The sequence below is a fragment of the Canis lupus genome, chromosome 4 (assembly GCF_003254725.2).
Source record: "Canis lupus dingo isolate Sandy chromosome 4, ASM325472v2, whole genome shotgun sequence".
NCBI lineage: Eukaryota > Metazoa > Chordata > Mammalia > Carnivora > Canidae > Canis > Canis lupus.
This window is the reverse complement of record NC_064246.1, coordinates 34,333,257-34,352,483: the sequence shown is the minus strand read 5'-3', so window position 1 is coordinate 34,352,483 and position 19,227 is coordinate 34,333,257. Positions and strand designations below refer to the sequence as shown.

Below are 19,227 nucleotides of genomic sequence, written 5' to 3'. Positions count from 1 at the left end.
CCATTGGCCGGCGGCCCCGGTCTGTCAAGTAGGGGTGGAGGAGACCAGGGCCCTGGGCAAGCACTTGGGGCTTCTCAGGAAACGCGGGTCCTCTCTCATCACATCCGTTGTCCCTCCCGCACGACCCCAGCCCTTGCTCGGTCTCTAGGCCCTGCAGGGACTTGACGCGGAGGCCGGACTGGCCTGAGGATGCTATTTACAGGTGGTTCGCTATGCAAACTCCTGCAGCATTGGAAACGCCTGGCCAGGCTGTGGCCTGTTGCGGGTTTGGTCTCCCCACGGCCCCCAACGACTGTGTTTGCAAAGGGATGCAGGGCTCGCGGTGCCTCACGAGCGGCTCCTCTTAATGTCAGGGTGACAAAGACACCCTGGGAGTGGGGGCCGGAGACGGTGGGCGGGGGGGGGGGGTGGCGCGCAGGCTTTGTTGCCTTCAGCTACAGCTGGTCAGGGTCCTGGGGCGGGGAGGGGAGGCTCTGTTTCCTGCGCGCCCACCGAGGTTCTGGCGCCTGGTGCGCTCGCCCTGATTCTCATGCTCTGCAAATGAGGCAGCTGAGGTGGAGGAAGGGAAATGTTGCCTTAGGTCAGGCAAGTAGCCACCAGGGGGTCAAGCGGTGTCCAAGCCGGATGTGACCCACTGTGGGGTCCCTGCCTCCCTGGGGTCCCTGCTGCCCTGTCGCTGTGAGGATGGCGCCGGGAACAGTGTGGCTGTGTTGCCCCATGGGGAGCACGTGGAGCTGCCTCCATCCCAGGTCTGGCAGGGACCCCGGGTGCTTGTGCCTGAAGAGTCTTGGTCCTTCCCAGGGGCCCCGGGTGCTTGTGCCGGAAGAGTCTTGGTCCTTAGCAGGGGCCCCGGGTGCTTGTGCTGGAAGAGTCTTTGTCCTTAACAGGGGCCCCGGGTGCTTGTGCCCGAAGAGTCTTGGTCCTTTGCAGGGGCCCCGGGTGCTTGTGCCTGAAGAGTCTTGGTCCTTAGCAGGGGCCCTGGGTGCTTGTGCCCAAAGAGTCTTGGTCCTTAGCAGGGGCCCCGGGTGCTTGTGCCCAAAGAGTCTTGGTCCTTGGCAGGGGCCCCAGGTGCTTGTGCCTGAAGAGTCTTGGTCCTTGGCAGGGGCCCCAGGTGCTTGTGCCCAAAGAGTCTCGGTCCTTGGCAGGGCCCTTAAGTGCTTGTGCCCAAAGAGTCTCAGTCCTTGGTAGGGGCCCCTGGGTGCTTGTGCCCAAAGAGTCTTGGTCCTTGGCAGGGCCCCCGGGTGCTTGTGCCTGAAAGGTCTTGGTCCTTGGCAGGGCCCTTAAGTGCTTGTACCCAAAGAGATTCAGTCCTTGGTAGGGGCCCCTGGGTGCTTGTGCCTGAAGAGTCTCAGTCCTTGGCAGGGCCCCCGGGTGCTTGTGCCTGAAGGGTCTTGGTCCTTCCCAGGGCCCCCAGGTGCTTGTGCCCAAAGTCTCGGTCCTTGGCAGGGCCCCCGGGTGCTTGTGCCTGAAGAGTCTTGGTCCTTCACAGGGGCCCCGGGTGCTTGTGCCCAAAGAGTCTCGGTCCTTGGCAGGGCCCCCGGGTGCTTGTGCCTGAAGAGTCTTGGTCCTTCACAGGGGCCCCGGGTGCTTGTGCCCAAAGAGTCTCGGTCCTTGGCAGGGCCCCCAGGTGCTTGTGCCTGAAGAGTCTCGGTCCTTGCTTGGCAGGGCCCTCTGGTACAAGTTCCAGTGTGTATACTGAGTGCATAGGGGAAGGACACTGGACTCCAAGAGGAGTGGGGCCCGTGTGGCTGGTTGGCCCAGAAGGTCCCTGGGAGGGACCCGGCCAGGCCGTCCCAGCACAAAGCCTTCACTCACTGCCTGGCGGCACTGCTTGGGCTTTTCCAGCTGACGCACCGACCTCTCCTTGGCTGTGACAAGGACACGGAGCTGATCTGCTGCCATGACATGTCCTCAATTTTATGAAACTCAAAACACTGTTATGGGCCAGTAAATGGCCTCAGGGCCCCACGATGTTGGGGACAGGTGGCTTTGTCCCCACTCAGGACGCGTGTGCGTGAGCTACGGTGGGGCGGGGAGTGCGGTCCTCCTGCTGTACCTTCCCCTGGCCCCTGGCCCCCTGCCCCCGGCCCCCTTGTCCCCTTGGCCCCCAGACCCCTGGCCCGGCTGTGGGAGGAGGGACCAAGACGGTGCTGCTTGGATCTTCCTACATTTCATTGTCGTCAGTGCACCTTGCGTCTGACACGGACTTGGCTGCCCGGGAGGTGCCAGGCTGTGCTGGGAGCTGCTCCTCTGTCCAGGCTGGGGTGCAGGCCCCCGCTGCAGCCTCTCTGTGGTCCCCTTACTTTGCGAGGGGCTGTCCCAGCTGGGGGCCCGGGGGAGCCTGGCCTCGGTAGTGGCTGAGGCTTGGGGTGGGCAACGCGTGGGCTCAGACAACAGCCCCACCTCAAGACCCCCTTACCTTCCACTGAATCCACAGGCCCTGACCCGAGAGCTTTTCTTCATCGTCTAAACAAGCGCCTCGTGAGTGCATTATCTTTAAAAGGCTCCCCTTGGGGAGACTGGCTCAGCATGGACAGCACCCTGGGCTCCTGGTGCTGGACCTGGAGCCCCCCGTGCAATGCCCTTGGGTGCTGCTGAGGGTAGGTGGCACCTTTTAATCACCCCAACTGGGAAGGGAGTTGGGCCCCTTCTATCCTCAGCTGGGCCTTGGTTTGCCTCTAGACCATGGACGGCTAAGCGGGGCCTCTGGGCCAAGGATGGGGCGACGCCCTCTGGCCAGGGGTTAGCGATGCTTCCTGGAGTGGGCGACACTGGGGCTGGGTCTACAGGAATGACCCTTCATCAACCCTATAGCCAAGGTGGGGGCTGAGGGCAGGGGTCTGGAGAGCCCCATGTATTCAGGGACCCCTGAGTCAGGCGGTTGCAGTGCTGGGTGTACTGGATAGGGAGAGGCTGGGGCATCAGCAGGAGGGTGTCCCTAATCCAGCGGGGAGAACCTGAACCTCAGGACCAGTTTGTTCTTGGGGCCCCTTTGGGGTGCCTGCAGTACACTCTCCAACTGCGGCCCCAGTGCCGGGGGGTTAGGGTATCGTACTGGTCTGTCTTCTTCAGGCCAGATGTGATGGAGAGACCTCCAGTGCACGTGCAGTTTTGGCTCTGGGCTTTGTCTCATCTTCCTGGAGGGTATTCCATCCATCTGTGCATGTGTCCATCCATGCATCCGCCCATCGATCTGTCCTTCAGCCACCCATCCACCCACCTAAACACTCACCTGTTTAGTACAGACTGGGTGCCTACTGCAGACCAGGAACCATATCAAGTACGGGGTGGGGACACAGAGGTGGCGTCTCCCCCTGGGGACCTTACTTGACGTCACATATTGTGGCAACACACCACCCCCATCGTCCCACGGGCATTCCCAGTGGGTGACTGCGAGGGCGCGCCCCAGGTCTCTCGTCCGCTGAGTCCTCCTCTGGGCGTGGTGGGGGTGCCCCAGGACTCAGTTGTCATTTCTGTGCCCCCGTCACTAGTTGGACGTAGGCCTTCCTCGTTCCTTTGTGTTTCTTCTCCTTTCCCTCCCTGTGTCTTTTGTTTTGCTGGAAAGAGTAGAAAACTTGGACTATTTGAAACATTGATGTGCTGTCTGGAGACCACTGGCCTCTCCTTGCTCCTAGTTCTTGCGGCAGACGGAGCAGCCTGCCGGGGCCTGCAGCCCGGGCACCATCCAGCCCTGGGCGGCCCGCAGATCCTGGGCAGCCTCTCCGCCCTACAAGAAAGCGAGCCCCTCGTGGACAGGGACTGGGTGGCATCCGCCTTTGTATCTTCCAAGAGCAGCATGAGGCTGCTGAGGGAATAAATGCAAGGATATTTTATGTTTCTCACCTCCCATAGGAAGGGCTCGAAGCTAGGTCTTCTGGTGTGTGTGCCTCGGTTGCCTTTTCAGCTTGTCTTCAAGTCCTTGGCCAGCCTGTCAGCAGAGGCTTTGGTCGTAAACCTTGTGCTCTTGGGAAGGCTTGCATTTGCTTAAGAACCCTGCCTGCGGCGTGGGCAGGTCAGCAAACGGGAGTGGCTGCTTCCGTGGGGGGACATTCCCAGGCCCAGCTTTGGTACAGGGTAGGGGAGAGCAGTGTGCAGAAGAGTAGGTGTCTTGGGGGACGACTGACCATCAGCAGCAGTGCAAGCCAGCATGGGAGGCTGGACGCGCATGTGCACATACACGCACGTACACGCACGCGGACACAGGTTGGCACAGTCATACCGCTAACTAGCCACATGGCTGGTACAAGCAGACCCCCAGATGAGCACAGCCTAACAGAGACTCCACCCCACCCTGGCCTGTGCAGGCCTGCACACACATATGCACGCACACACGTACCGGATGAAGGCGTTACTGGAGGCAGAGCAGTCTGGGAAGGCCTTGCAACGTTGGAAAAGGCACAGCAGTTGGCGAGTGATGGCGCAGCAGGTGGCTGTTACCTCTGCAGCTAGACAGTGATCAGTGATCTCCTATTGTGGCAAAAGGATGGGCGAAGACACCGGGAGGGGAGCAGCCTGTCATCCAGATTGCGAGGAACGGGTGGAAAAAAGGGACAGAGGTGGAAGGCTGCTCCCCATCTCCCTCCTTGCCCCCACCCACGCTGGCTTCCCGGGCAAGGAGTGTGGCCGGAAGCCACTTTAATCCTTACTAGAGGCACAACCTGGGTTAGCTCCTGGCTTCGAATCAATTGCTTCTCAGACCTCGCTGCAGTGAGTGACTTTGCTCCTGCAATTTGAGTCTAAAGACTGTGTTTTTTTAAATACGTTTATAGCAAAGGAAAATTAGGTAATCTCCGTGTTCTGTTGTCCCACATGATACATGCAAATATTTCTTACTCCAACATGGCGCATCTTCAGCAGGCGACTTTATCACTCAGAGCTAGGATGATTCTCTGCCATTTAAGTATCATTTACCAGAATATTTTAAATTACTAATTAATTACAGAAGATTGATTTTTAAATGTGGCCCTGCATTTGCATTTAATTATATCCTACTGTTTACAGATTTTAAAACCTTAGTACTTCAGCAAAAGTGCTATGAGTCTGAGAAATTCATTTTTTCCCCTTCGAAATTCTTAGAAGTGAGCTCACGAGGAGGAGATATTATGGTGATGAGTTTGTTCTGGTGGGTTTGGAGCTCAGGGATGCTCAAGGCAACCGCAGCTTGGGGCTTGGCTGAGATGGGGAAGGGAACGGAGACTCTCCGTGGCCACTGTCCCCTCCCTTCTCTGCCCTCCCTCCCCATAGTCCTTGCAAACCCCCCCTTCCCTTGCATGCTGGGGAAGCCATTGTGGGCCCCTCCCTGTGGGACCTGCTGCATTCCGGGCATGCCCTCCATGCCCCCGCCATCCCAGGGCCCTCGAGGTGCCCGCTACTTGTGCTGGAACTCTTTCTACTTCCCTCCCCATGGGACCTAGGAACGTGTGAGGGCAGGAGCTGGTTCATCTTTATTATCACCTTTTCGTAGCCCGTGGATGATGGACGAAGGCTGGAATCCCAGGCGCTCCGACCTCTGCTGCATGCAAACCTTCTCTAGAAGCCTGATTGCCCAGCGGGCAGACCAAACACATTCTTGATGCTCTGGCCAAGCAGGAGCACCTGAGCAAGCCAGTGTTTTGAAAGAATTTAATGCTTGGTTTTTAATATTTCAAAGGTGCTCGCAAGCCCTCATCAAGGGAAAAATGCTTGACTGTGGCCGGGTCTTCTGGTGTTTGTTTTCTGGTTGAGTGCTGTTTCTGTGTTGAGCTGCACCTTGAATCACGCCACCCCATTCCTGGTGCTCAGGACGGCCTTCCTTGGCTGTCTGGGAGGATGGTCTGCTCCTTCCTGGGGTCAAAGTGTGAGATCACGAACCTCACCCGTGGGCCTGGGGACACCCGGTGTTCTTTCCACCCTTCGTGGGCCGTTAAATAGCCAGCAAAGGGTCTTTGCGGCTTGTTAGCGGGTAGCCGCTTTGGCTGGGGAGCGGGCAGGCGTGAGAAATCAGCATTTACAAAGGGAAATAGCCTGTAGCCGTGGAATGACTCCGTTACCCTTTCTGCTCCTGGATCCCTGAGGATCTTCGGCTTGGGGGCCTGCCCTGAGGGGGTGAGTCAGCCTGCCCTGAGGGGGTGAGTCAGCCCACTTGTTGACTGAAGGGCCGGGTGGGGAGCCCAGCAGGGAGCAGCAGCAGAGTCTCCCCAGGGCTGCAGGAGGCCAGAGGGAGGCTGAGCCGCTGCCTCTGAGAGGCAGAGGGGAGGCGAGGTTGTCCTGGTTGCCTGGATTCATCTCACAGACGCTCTCTGTGCCATGCAGCCCGCATCTGTTGTCGTCCTCTGCACGCTCCCGAGTGGGGCCTTGGCTCCGTGCCGCCAAGAACTCGGCCTTGGTCACCTGACACCTGTGCCCACATGGCCAGTTAGCTTGGAGGAGCGAAGGCCTCTGCATTGGTTAGCTGGTGCGGGCTAACAAACCGCCCCGAAACTAGGGGTCGCGAAGCAGTAAGCCTTTGTTGTTACTCAGTAGGCTCGCCATCTGCAGACCTGGGTCACACACAACTAATCTTGTCTGGGCTTGCTCACGCATCTGCACTCAGCCGGCCCTTCAGCAGGAGCTGGCTGGTTAGGAGGGCAGTGGGCTGGCTGTAAGTCAGGGTGACAGGGTGACCAGGCCACGGGTCCCTCATCATCACACACGCTAGCCCACACCTACTTATGTGACAGCAGCAGAGTTCCAAGAGAGCAAATGCAAGTGCTCTCGGCCACTGGAGGCCTGGGGGGGGCTCAGACCTGGTGCCTTGTTACTTCTGAACATCTCTTGGCTGAAGCAAGCCAAGAGGTCAGCCCAGATTTAAGGGGTGGGGAGGGAGCCTCCTGGGAAACTTCTGGTGGGGGAAGTGCAAGGTCACATTGCAGAGGCAGCGGGTACACTGGAGGATGGTGCGTTGGGGCCGTTCTATAATCTGCCAACCGTGTCCCAGTGTGCAGGTGAGCCTCCCAGGAGCAAGCAGGGGTCCCGCGGCTCTGGGTGGTGGGGGCCCTGCACCTCCTGTCTCCTACTGTGTTTCAACCTGGCTCAACCTTGGGGTGAAAGGGATGAGGGGGGGCATGCGGGCCTGAGGGGGAGCTGGAACGGGCCTTTATTTGTCAAGCTTGCCTGTGTGGCCTCAGCGGCTCCCCTAATCTCAACAGGGCTAGGAAGGAAGGGCTGTTACAGAACGTTGGAACCTGGGGGTTTGGGGACCTATTCACGCCCCCAGATCTAGTGACAGAGCTGGGATGTCAGTTCAGAGCTGCTTGACTCACAGCCCAGCTCTGTTCCACCGCATGCTGTGGGGAGGAGGGGAGGCTTGTTGTCCTTGACAGATCAAGGGAAGCTCATTTTCCTCCTAGAACATGACAAAGGGTGGAGTCTGTGAACATTACCATTAAGGAGCAGGTGGGATGGGGGAAGGTGGACCGGGCACCTTTGCGGGAGCATCTCAGGAACGTGGGACACCCCCTGGACCCTCTGGTCCTATCTCTGCCAACACACCTGCAGAGGGCAGGATGGGGTGGGCAGGCTGCCTGTACCTGCCCCTTGGTAACCAGAAGAGCAGCTTCCGTGAGACTCCAAGGTCACCAGGGAGTCTGAGCGCATTTACTTAACCCTTCTGCGGTGTGGTCCATGGGGCAGGGTTCCAGGTAGAGTGGTTCAGGACCCGTGTCCTCCTCATGCAGCTTTCTGAGTTTGGGTTCCCCATCCGTACGGTGCACTTAAAATGCCACTTGACCCCCACAGGCTCCTCTAAGATTTAAGCACGGGGAATCTTCTGGGGCGCAGGTCTCTCCTTGTTCCTCCTCCATAGGGCCGGCAGCCATGGAGACAGGGAGGCAGGTACGTCTTAGGAAATTTAAGGATACGGGGCGCGGAGAACATTGAGGAAAACGGAAATCTTGACTGCAGGCAAGGCTGACGTTCTGAATTTTGAAATGTTTCGTGGTTGACATTAGGGATTCTCGTGGTGACCTGTTGCTGGGTCGATTGACCAAGGGGGGAAGCGGGCACGGTTGATGGCCTGGTAACAGGTGTGTCTGATGCTCATTTCTCGGCTGTTTGCTGTGGCGTCTCCCTCCCCAGGGTGTTACGTGTCCCCAGGGTCTGCGTCCATGAGCCGTGTTATGGGGGAAGTGGGGACGGGGCTGTGGTCCGTGCCTGGGGCCGTGGAACTGGGGGGAAGATGCGGCTGTGGCAGTCCCATGTGAAGGATGGGGGGCGGGAACCGGGTGGGCGTGGGAGGTGGGGGAAGGTGCACGCACTCCAGGTGCAGCCGCGGAGCCCGGAGCCCGGAGGCCGCAGGGCAGAGGGCATAGCTTGGTTCCTACCGTGGCCGACGCAACGCTTTGACCTCAGTCGCAGGGGACGGGCCGGGCCATCTCCCTCCCTCCTCCTCCCCACGCCGGCTCATCCCCTTCCTTGCAGAGGAAATCTGAACATTAGCTGCTTGGCTGGGGGCCCGTGCTGCTTCCTGGGGGTGAGGGCTGCTGGCGGCAGAGGGGGCCGCCCCCGGAGGCTGGGGCACCGTCAGGCCCTGCTCTCTGTGGAGCCGCCATTGGGGCCTGGTTCCTGGTCCTAACTGTATAGAAGGGGAGGTAATCCGTTCCCGGAGGCTTGCCATGGGAATGAGCTAAAGCCTGAGGAGGCCCGCTGCAGGGCTGCACCCTGCATGGGAGAGCGTCACCCCATGGGAGGGTGGTTGCTGGGACCCGCGCCCCAAGGGTGCACCTGTTACAGGCTGGGGGGCCTCACTAGGGCCAGTCTGGCAGGAGGGCGCCTCGTGCGTTCTCCATGGGAAACCATAGCTTCTGGAGCCAGGTGAGGAGAACCCGGTGCGGGGCACCTGCTGGCAGGTGGGGCCAACAAAGGTGACAGGTGCTCAGGGCCCTTAGCGCTGGTGCTGGGATCAGGCCTGGCCTCTCTGCCCAGTGCTCAGCCGGAGAGGCGCTGGAGTCATGCGGGGCAGAGCGGGGAGGGACAGGGAGGAGAGGCCCCCAGTGCCACAGGCCGGGCACGTCCTGCTCCGGCCACCTCCCGTCTGGGCTCTCGGCTGCCCGTCTAGGCGGGCACAGCGGCCAGTGGCTCCTCGGGGCTGTGGGCTGCTGGGCTCCTGGGGGGGAGCTGCTGGCGCTCTCTGGCCACAGACTTACTTTGGGGTGAGAAGCGCTCCTCTAACAGCCTGTCGGGGGGCCAGCCCCCAACAAGACACATGGACAGGCCCCTTCCCAGGACCCCTTGCAAGGACCCAGCTTCTGCTCCCAAAGAGCTGCCACCCTTAACTGGAGGGAAACCTCATGCTGGGGCAGAGCCATGAGCGACCACCGGATGCCCAGTGGGGAGCACCCAGCCCGGCCAGCGTGGCGGAGGGGGCAGAGAGCCAGGGCCTGCGGCTCTGCAGGAGTCACGTGGCCCGTCGAGTGCAGGTAACTGCGTGGGCCTCCCATGGGTCCTCTGCAACTTGGGGCTTTTGAAGCCAATTGTGGGATGGGTAAAATTGGCTAAGAGCCTCTCTTTGGCTTGCCAGCCGGGTGCAACCAAGTTGCAGATCTGAATGCCCGTGCCATCCAGGCAGGAAAATATATTTTTAAAAATATTTTATTTATTCATGAGAGACACACAGAGAGAGGCAGAAACACAGGCAGAGGGAGAAGTGGGCTCCATGCAGGGAGTCCGACGTGGGACTCGATCCCGGGACCCTGGGGTCACGGCCTGGGCCAGAAACAGGTGCTAAACTGCTGAGCCACCCAGGGATCCCCTGTTGGCAACTAATTAGAACAAATCATATGTGCCCCGTTGGCAGCTCTGCCTGCAGCAGGACTGAGAGGCTTGCAGCGAGCCCCGCTCTCCTTGGCCAGGCCTTAGCAAGCCCCGCAGTCGTGCTCCGTGCTCTGGAGAGTTCCCGCTCCCTCCTGGATCCCGGAGCACACCCTCGATCCCTTGAACCCGCCTTGGCTTCGTCCCGTGTAGATGCGGGAAGGTCAGGGTCTGAGCCCGTGGAGGGCAGCTCTGTAGCCGGAGGGTCATTGTGGGTTTTGGTTGGAGCTGCGCTCGTCCCCGACCTCCGGGGGGCCGTGGGGAGTCCCTGGGTGCGGGAAGGGCCACGGGGCTGTTCCTGGGGTCCCTGCTCCTGCCCGTGGTGTGTCGCCGAGCCCTCCCTGCACGGCCCTATCTGAGCACCGGGAAGCATGCGGCTGGGTCCTTCCTGCGAGGAGGGAGACGTGGTTTAGAGGAGTGGGAGGTGAGCCCACCGCCTGGGCAGTGGACGCCTGTGGGCTTGCCTGCCATGCGGCCCCTGCAGACCGGCCTCTCCGGGTCTCCGTGCGCATCTTCACGTGGATCAAACGCTGATCAAGGAGCTGACGCGGCTCGGGCTCTCTTGTCGGCACCGGGCATAGTGGGGCTGAGCCGGGCCAGGTCCCTGACGTCCAGGAGCTGACGTTTCAGCCAAGGCAGGGGCGGTCACTAAATAAAGAAATGAATAAACTTGGAGTAACAGGTAGCGATGAGCCCCACGAAGAAAGACCAAGCAAGGTAAGAAGAGAGGATGGTGGGGACGGCGCTTGGGATGTGGGGTCAGGGATGCTGCTGCCTGGTGCTCGTGGAGGGACGGGGAGGCCTGATGGGACCCGTCAGGCTGGAGCGGCTGCAGAGCGGCAACAGCAGGTGGAGCAGCACGTGCAAGGGCCCTGCAGGTGGGTGAGCGTGGCAGGCTGGGGTGAGCCCGGGGACAGTGGTGGAAAGCCCATGCGGAGGGGCCCCAGGTCAGAGCCCACAAGACCCCATGGGCCGCGGCGGGACTTGGGACTTGGTGTCTCTAATGGGCAAGCCTGTGAGCGGGCAGCGGCGAGGCCTGTGAGGGGACCGGGCCAGAGTGTCCTCTGGCCATCCTCTGGCTCTCCGGGGAGTGGCTCAGGGACGTGGGAAGCCTAAGGGGCTGACAGGTCGTAGGTGCCAGGCTCCAGGTAGCCAAGGAACGGGGCCTGGGAAGGGCTGCTCTGGGGCAGGCCCTCGCCTCTCTCCCTGTGGGCCCGAGGGGGCGGCCTCTGTACGTGGGCCCTGCACCAGGCGTCCCTTGGCGTGTTCTTGGGGTGAGCCCGGCCCTGGCCGCTTCCTGCAGAGCCGGCGCTCAGCCTACAGAGCTCCACGCTCCACAAAGGTGTGTGGCGGGGGGGCCGCCTGGCTGTTGCTGGGCCCTCCTGGGAGGGCTGAGCCGCCGCACGGCCCTCTTCCCTCTGCCTTCCCGGGGTTCAGGCCTCAGCCTGCAGCCCACTGTCCTCAGCGGCTGAGCCCCTGCCGGCCTCGCCACCCATGGACCGCCGGGGGTTTACATGTGTGCCGACAGGTAGACAGGTTTGGGCTGGCGTGTGTGTTCGTGTGCACGTGTGTGCGATGGGGGCGGTTGGCTCCCATGTCCACCTTGTCTGGCTGCTTCCACGTGGACTTGTGAGCCTCCCCCCGCCTCCACGGTGGGCCCCGCAATGTGGTGGGACAGGTGATGTGGGACTCCTCCTCCTCCTTCACCCACCCTCTGCTGCCCCCAACTGCAGCACCCGCCCCCAGCCCTCAGCACCACCTGTGGGCTCTAGGCTGAGGCTGGGTGGTCAGAGCTGTGACTGCTGCTCTCTGGGTTGGGGTCGTGGCTCTCCCCTTAGGACAGGCCAGCGTGGGTAGTGTCCCTTCTCTGCTGTGACCCAGTGGACTCCAATCCCGCTCCTGCCCCTCCTTCCAGACCCCAGGGGGGCCAGTGGGCAGGCCTGGGTCCCTTGGCTCTGCTGCCTCGAGGCCTCATTCTGAAGTCTGGACTCCACCACGGCCCGGCCCCCCGGGGGGTGGGGGATGCTGTAGAGCTGCAGTGACTGGGACCAGGCGCTCGGGGCTGCCTTGCTTCCCACCTGTCCCCACTGTCCCCCTCCACAGCCAGCTCCAGCTGTCCGGGTGCTTGGACCCGCAGGGGGAGCCCGCAGGGCCAGTCCCGTGGTCCCAGCAGGGGCGGTGACCACAGCCTGGGCATAGTGGGAAGCCTCAGAGGCAAGTAAAAGGTAAAAAAGAAAACCAAAACCCTCTTTCCTGCATAATGGGGAATGCCGTTTGCACACTTACCTCAGTGGCCGCGTACAAAAAAAAATCATGACCTTTTCTTTCTGCGAAGGGAGGTGTCCTTTCAAATCTGGCAAGTTTTAGCTTCCAGAAGAAGGGAAGTTGCATAAGGAGCTAGCTGGGCACCCAGACTGGGCCCTGGAGCCAGGGAGAGGCTGAGCGGGGGTGTCGGCCCGGGGGCCGTGCACATCACTGGCTCGTTACCTACTCCGAGCAAAAGCATGGAGAACAGCTCTGCTTCTCCGACGGGGTCAGGTCGGGGCCTTGGCATGTGGCACGTGGGACCTGTCCTCAAGGTGGAAGGACATTTGGGGCCACAGAAGGAGCACGGGCTTGGAAGTTACACATCTGGGTTTATACTCTGAGTCCCAGCTCGCTGACAAAAAAGGGACACTCATCCCTGCCTCCCCCGAGCCTTGCGGTGAAGTTAATGGGACCGTGTGTGGGGCAAGTGCCCAGTATGATCTGACTTAGAGGAGGTGCTCAGTGACGGGCTGTGCCCTGTCCCCTCTCGTGGCACAATGCTGCTCCCTCTGCTCAATGCTAGGCTGTTGTCACCGCCCCCATTTTCCCGGTGCAGAGACTGAGGCACTGCAGGGTCGTGCTTGGGGGCCTGGGGTCTTCAGTGAAATACTTTTTTCTTTTTTTTTTTTTTCTAGAGGGGGTAGGGGGCGGGGGAGAGGAAAGAGAGAGAATCCCAAGCGGACTCCACACACTGTCGAGCTTGACGCGGGGCTCGATGTCACGATCCCGGCATCATGACCTGAGCCGCAATCAAGAGTCAGATGCCCAACCGACTGAGCCACCCTGGCGCCCCATCCAGTAGAATATATTTTATTTATTTATTTGTTTGTTTGTTTGTTTATTTATTTATTTTATTTATTTATTTATTTATTTATTTATTTATTTATTTATTTATGATAGTTACACAGAGAGAGAGAGAGAGGCAGAGACACAGGCAGAGGGAGAAGCAGGCTCCATGCACCGGGAGCCTGACGTGGGATTCGATCCCGGGTCTCCAGGATCGTGCCCTGGGCCAAAGGCAGGCGCCAAACCACTGCACCACCCAGGGATCCCCAGTGGAATATTTGTAAAGACACTCAGGATGAGGAACCATGGGGTGGGCTTGAAGCCGGAGGATCCAGGCAAGTAAGACTGTGCCCAGCCTTTGGAGTTAGTGCATTTGAGGTGAGAATCCTAGCCTTGCCCTTATGGCTGGTGGCTGTGGGCCAGTTATGAAACTGCTCCAGTCCTTTGTTCTCTCATCTCTAAGGGGATGAGGGGGAGAGTAGCACATGCGTAGGACCACATGGTGAGGATATGATGAACGTTTGAAAAGACGGGGTACCTGACGTGCCCAGGACAGTTTCTGGTGCTCATTACACCTCCCTGGTATCACCTGGTGATGGTGGTGATGGTGGTGGTGGGGAAGGTGATTATGACAGTGGTGTTGATCATGATGATGTGGGTGATTGGTGATGGTGCTCACGATGGCTGTGATGATGGTAGTTGTGATGATGATGATGATGACAGTGATGATGGCGGGGATGATAATAGATATGATGATGATGGTGATCATGAGACTATGATGATCATAGTGGTTATGATGACAGTGCTGGCAGTGGTTATAGTGATGATGGTGATGATGATGGTGATGACGATGATGGTGATGGTGATGATGATGGTGATGATGGTGATGATGATGATGGTGATGATAATGATGGTGGTGATGATGACGGTGGTGATAATGACGGTGATGGTGGTGACGATGATGTGATGATGGTGATGACAGTGATGATGATGACGGTGATGATGATGAAGATGGTGATGATGATGATGGTGATGATGATGATGGTGATGATGATGATGTAGTCTATACTTCCCAGTAGAACCACTGCCTTTGGCATTATCTTTGTCTTACTTGGAGATGCGAGTAAACCGGAGGTCTCAGCTCAATCATAGAGTGCTCAAAGGTGATTTTTGTTTTGTTTCTGGATTGATGGCTGAGAGTGACGTAGGGACAAGGAGTCCTTGCTATGTGGGGCTAAGGGGACTGAGGGAGTCCCAAGCCTTGTGGTTGTGGGGTCTGAATGACTGTTTCAGGGAGATGTTTGCACCATGAGCCTCAGTGCATCCTTCTCTTTCCCATGGCAGGACCAGGGCTCTGTGGGAGGCTGAAGTCCAGTTTGGCTCCTGGAAGAAGGATCTGAGAGCTGTTGGTTCACTACTGTGCCTCTGAGGTTGGACCTTGGTTCTGATCCTCTATTGCTCTGGGAGGAACCACCCCAAAACTTAGCGGCTTAAAACACAAATCATTTTATTATCTCTCATGTTTTCTTTGGATCAAAATTTTGGTAAGGGCTCAGCTTGGTGGTTTTGGCTCAGAGTCTGTCATGTGGTTCCAGTCAGTCATCCAGGGGCTGGATCTGGAAGGGCAAGGGGCAGGAGAAGCTGGAGACTGGCTGGCTGGGCACCTCTCCCTCTTCGTTTGGTTTGTCTGAATAGGCTAGCTGGAGCTTCCTCACGGTGGGGTGGCCTTAGGGTGGCAGGATTCCTTACGTGGCTGCCCAGCTCTGGTATAAGTGCTGCAGGAAGCTAGAGGAGGCTCGGGCTGATCTGTTCCAGAGTTCTGGCTGGGTCCAGGGTGAGAGACGGGCTAGGCTGGGGCACTGCGTCCTGTATTTGAGTTTTGTGGATATATTCATGGTCCTATCACTTGAGAGCGGCCTAAAGACAACTGACAGGTGGCGGTGTCTCAGTCAAGGCACAGAATGAAATCACAGTCACTGTGAGGTTGGAGCCCCAGCCAGGTGTGTGAGGGCCTGGGGGAGAGGGCATGCTGGAACAATGAAGTCCCAAGATGCAGTCTTCCTGTTCCACAGCAAGCTTAGCACCCCCTGACGTGGGTGGTGCTGTCTCTGTCTCTTGCTCCTCATGCTTGCTCTTCCTTCTTGTTTTGGAGGGAAAATGAGGTCATGAAAGGGTACATGACTCAGGGACCTACCAATGGGTCTCGACAGATCCCTCGAGAAATTCCTCTGCCTCAGGACCTCAGCCAGAACCAGGCGAGATCCGTGGTCTGCACTGGGGTGTGTGAGCGATGGAGCCCACCTCAGGGTCATGACTGCTGGGAGCCCAACCTCAAGCTGCCTCGAGGCCAGTGGCAGCCTGCAAACCAGGTGTTCTACTTGGCATCGCTTCCCTTATGACAAAGGCACTTCTCATCAAAAACTGGTGTTTCTAAACCCAGTAATCACACAGTTAGAGAATAGTTACACTGAAGGTAATATTTAATATTTATGTCCAAACGGGCAATACCTTGACATTAATTATCCTGTTATAATTAAATCTAGTAATCCGTTACATTGCCATATAATGGAATGTGGTTATATAGGACTCTAGTGAGCATAATAGAGTTCTGAAGAGTAGAATTTGTAATTTAATACCTAGGAACAAAAGGTCTAGATCGCTGGTTATGATTTCTCACCTCATCTTTTTTCTCTAGTGACTTACTCATCATTAAATAAGCATTCGGTGGAGATTGCACCAGAGATACACGGGGAGAGCCCGTCCTTACGGGAAGTAGGCGACCATTGACAGTGGGCGGTAGGGGTAAGTGGAGGGATGATTGGGGTGCCCACCAAAGCCAACATAACCATCCTGGGGTGAAGGAAGGCTTTCTGTAGAAAGCTGTATCTGAGTTCTGTCTTGAAGGACACATGCAAGTGAGCCAGGGAAAACAGTGAGGAGAGGCCATCCCAGGTGAGGAACTAGCAAATTCAGGAGCATGGAAGGGGGGAAGCCCAGGAGAGCTGGAGGATTAGAGTGGTGGTTTTTTTTTCTTCTGGAAAAGCCACTTATATTTTGATATGGCACCATTGAGAGAGGCATGTAAAAGCGAAGGAAACCATGAACAAAACAAAAAAGTCAAGCTATTGAATGAGAGAAGGTATTTGCTAATGATATCTCTCATGGCAGTTTTATGTCCAAAAAAATAAAGAACTTATCCAACTCAATACCAAAAAATACCCCCCAAATAATGCAATGGAAAAATGGGCAGAGGTCCTGAATAGACATTTTTCCAAAGAAGACATCCAAATGGCCAACAGACACATCACAAGATGCTCAGCATCCCTCAGCATCAGGGAAACACAAATCAAAACCACAATGAGATATCACTTCATACCTGTCAGACTGGCCAGACTCAAAAAGCCCAGAAATAACAAATGTTGGTGAAGATGTGGAGAATAGAGGAGCCCTTGTGCATTGTTGGTGGGAACGTGACCTGGTGTCAACACTATGGAAAATAGTATGGAGTTTCCTCAAAGAAATTAGAGATAGAATTAATTTTTCTGCTGGGTATTTGCCCAAGGAAAACAAAAGTAATTCAAACAGATGTATATTCACGCCGTGCCTGTTGCAGCATTCTTTACAACAGCCAAGATGTGGAAACAACCAAAGTGTCCATCGGTAGAAATATTACTCAGCCATGAAAGAAAATGAAATCTTGCCATTTGCAACAACACGGATGGATCTAGAGGATATTATGCTACGTGGAGTAAGTCAGATAAAGACAAATACCGTATGGTTTCACTTATAGGTGGAACCTAAAAAAACAAAGCGCAACAACAAAAAGCAGAAAGAGACCCATAAATACAGGTGATGGTTGTCAGAGGGGAGGGGGGCCAGGGGGATGGGCAAAATGGGTGATGGGGAGTCAGAGAGACAGGCCTCCAGGTATGGAACGAACAAGCGACGGGGATAAGAGGCAAGCATAGGGACTGAAGTCATCGGTTTCATAACAGTGCTGTATGGTGACAGATGGGAGCTACACTTCCGAGCACAGCATGACCCGTAGAGTTGTCGGGTCACTGGGTTGTACACCTGAAACTCATGTAACGTCATATGTCAGCTCTACTTCAGTTAAATAAAATGCTAAAGAGAGAGAGAGAGAGAGAGAGAGAGAGAGAGAGAGAGAGAAGTGCGTCAAAGAAGAGTAGGGACGAGGCTGTGTGAGGACACGCATTCCTGCTAGGGATCAGAAGCCACCCTGAAGGCGGAGGGAGTCGTTGCCACGTGGCTGTGTCTCATCACATCTGAGCTGCCAAAGCTCTGAGTGCCTCAGGGAGTGTGATGGATTGGACGGTGGGCCAGGGGCCAGGGAGGAAGGGTGGTGCCAATACCTGGGTGAGTGTTGACATCGCGCTGAGGAAGCAAGTCGGGGATAACTGGGGAGAAGGGACCACTTTTGAGGCCTGTTTTAGAAGCATATTCTACAGAATTCAGGATGGGAGTCCAATTCTTAAAAATAAACTCTTAATTTTAGAGTAGTTTCTGATTTACAGACAAACTGCCAAGATGGCACAGAGAGTTGTGATTCACGCCACACCCAGTTTCCCCTAATATGAGCATTTACATGCTTATCTTACATCTTATGGTACAGTTGTCTCCACTAATGACATTGTTGATACATTTTTGTTAGCTAAAGTTCAGGCTTTATTCAAATTTCCTTAGTTTTTACCCCACTGTGCTTTTTTTCTTTCTTTTTTTTTTTTCCTGCCCCAGGATCCCATCCAGGACACCGCAGTACATTAGTCATCCTGTCACCTTAGGCCACTCTTGGCTGTGACAATTTCCCAGACTTTCCTTGCTTTTGATGACCTTAGCAGTTTTGAGAAGTCCTGGTCAGGTATTTTGTAACATGCCCCACAACTGGGATTTATCTGATATTTTCTCATGATTAGACTGGGATTATGGGTTTCAGGAAGAAAGAGTGCCACGGTAAATTGCCATTCTGGTCACTCTGTATCAAGTGTGCGTGCTCTCAACATGACTGTCACCATTGATGTTGACTTTGACCACCTGGCTGAGGTCGTGTTTGTCAAGTGTGTCTGCTTTGAAGTTCTTCTTTTTTTCCCCTTCTCCGTGCTATTTTCTTTGGAAAGACGTCACTATGTGCAGCCCTCGCTTAGAAGGAGTAGGGGGCTATGTTGTACCCCCTTAAAGGCGGTGTATCTATTTGGAATTCTTTGGCACAGACGATTCCCGATTCCCTTTCTGAAGCGGGGGTGGTTAGCTAGTTGAGGCCTGTGGGGTTGATGGTGGACGAGGTGGTAGGAGAAGACTCAGAGTTTCCTTGGAGAATCATCCTTTGGGCCGCCTGTGCCCCTCCAGGCCTGGCTCCGAAGGACAGTCTGACTGCTGTGGATGGATGACTTGAGCCGCAGCCTGGGCCTCCCAGATGAGTGAGGCTCAGCCTCCTCTGGGTGAGCCGTCGCCCCTGGCACACGGTCTGTCTGTGCTCTTCTCCCGGAGTAGAGAAGGCCGTTCAGTCCAACTTGATTCACTGCAGGTAAAACCCACAAGCACTCTTACATACCGACCTTGGGGCTCTTCCCTAAGAAGGAAAGAAGGCAGCGCTGTTGCTTTGGGGCATTTACAGGACAGATTCTGGGGATAGAGGCATTCCGGCCATTTCTCGGCCTCAATGTGAGAGGCCCAGTCCTTTCCAAACACCTCTATTTTTCCTCTTGTTGTGTTTCTACGAAATACAGTTTTGTGAGTACTTAGTGATGATAGCCAAGGAGATGGCAGCTGCATTTGGTTGGGTTTTCTGTTCATCCCGAAGCTGTTAGAGCTACACATGTTTTGGCCTCCCCGGGTAACAGCCCTGGGCTCCCTCCTCCAGGAGCGGCTGGGTTGGGGCTGACCCCGTAGCTGGCGCTGTAAGGCATTTTCGACCAGGAAGCCGGGTCTCCACACAGGTTGGTGGAGTAGCCAAGCAAGCAAGCCTAGAGCCGTCTTCCTGAGGCAGACTTCTGGTCTACCGCTCACTCGTGGTGGGACCTAAAGGGACTGTCTCACCTGTAATACACGGGGCATGTCATTCCCTACCTGGAGGATGGCCGTCAAGATTAAAGGAGTTAGGACACGTAAACGGGGGCCTCCCCCAGAGCAAACCTTTACCCAGGAAGTGTTAGCTGTTATCATTGCAAACATAGGCAAGAAAGACTTAAGACCCTGGGAGCTGAACGGTGGGTTTGGGGTTCTCATTCACGCATTTGCTCATTCATCTGCTTCAAGATTTTTTTTTTCTTAACGTGACCCAAACGTTCTATT

At 56.5% G+C, this 19,227-nt stretch overlaps 1 protein-coding gene across 3 annotated transcripts in view; it reads left to right on the top strand.

The window, feature by feature from the left end:
* Positions 1-19,227, top strand: part of GRID1 (glutamate ionotropic receptor delta type subunit 1) — a 639,650-nt gene that overhangs the window by 189,367 nt on the left and 431,056 nt on the right. The gene's annotated exons all lie outside the window — the stretch shown is intronic.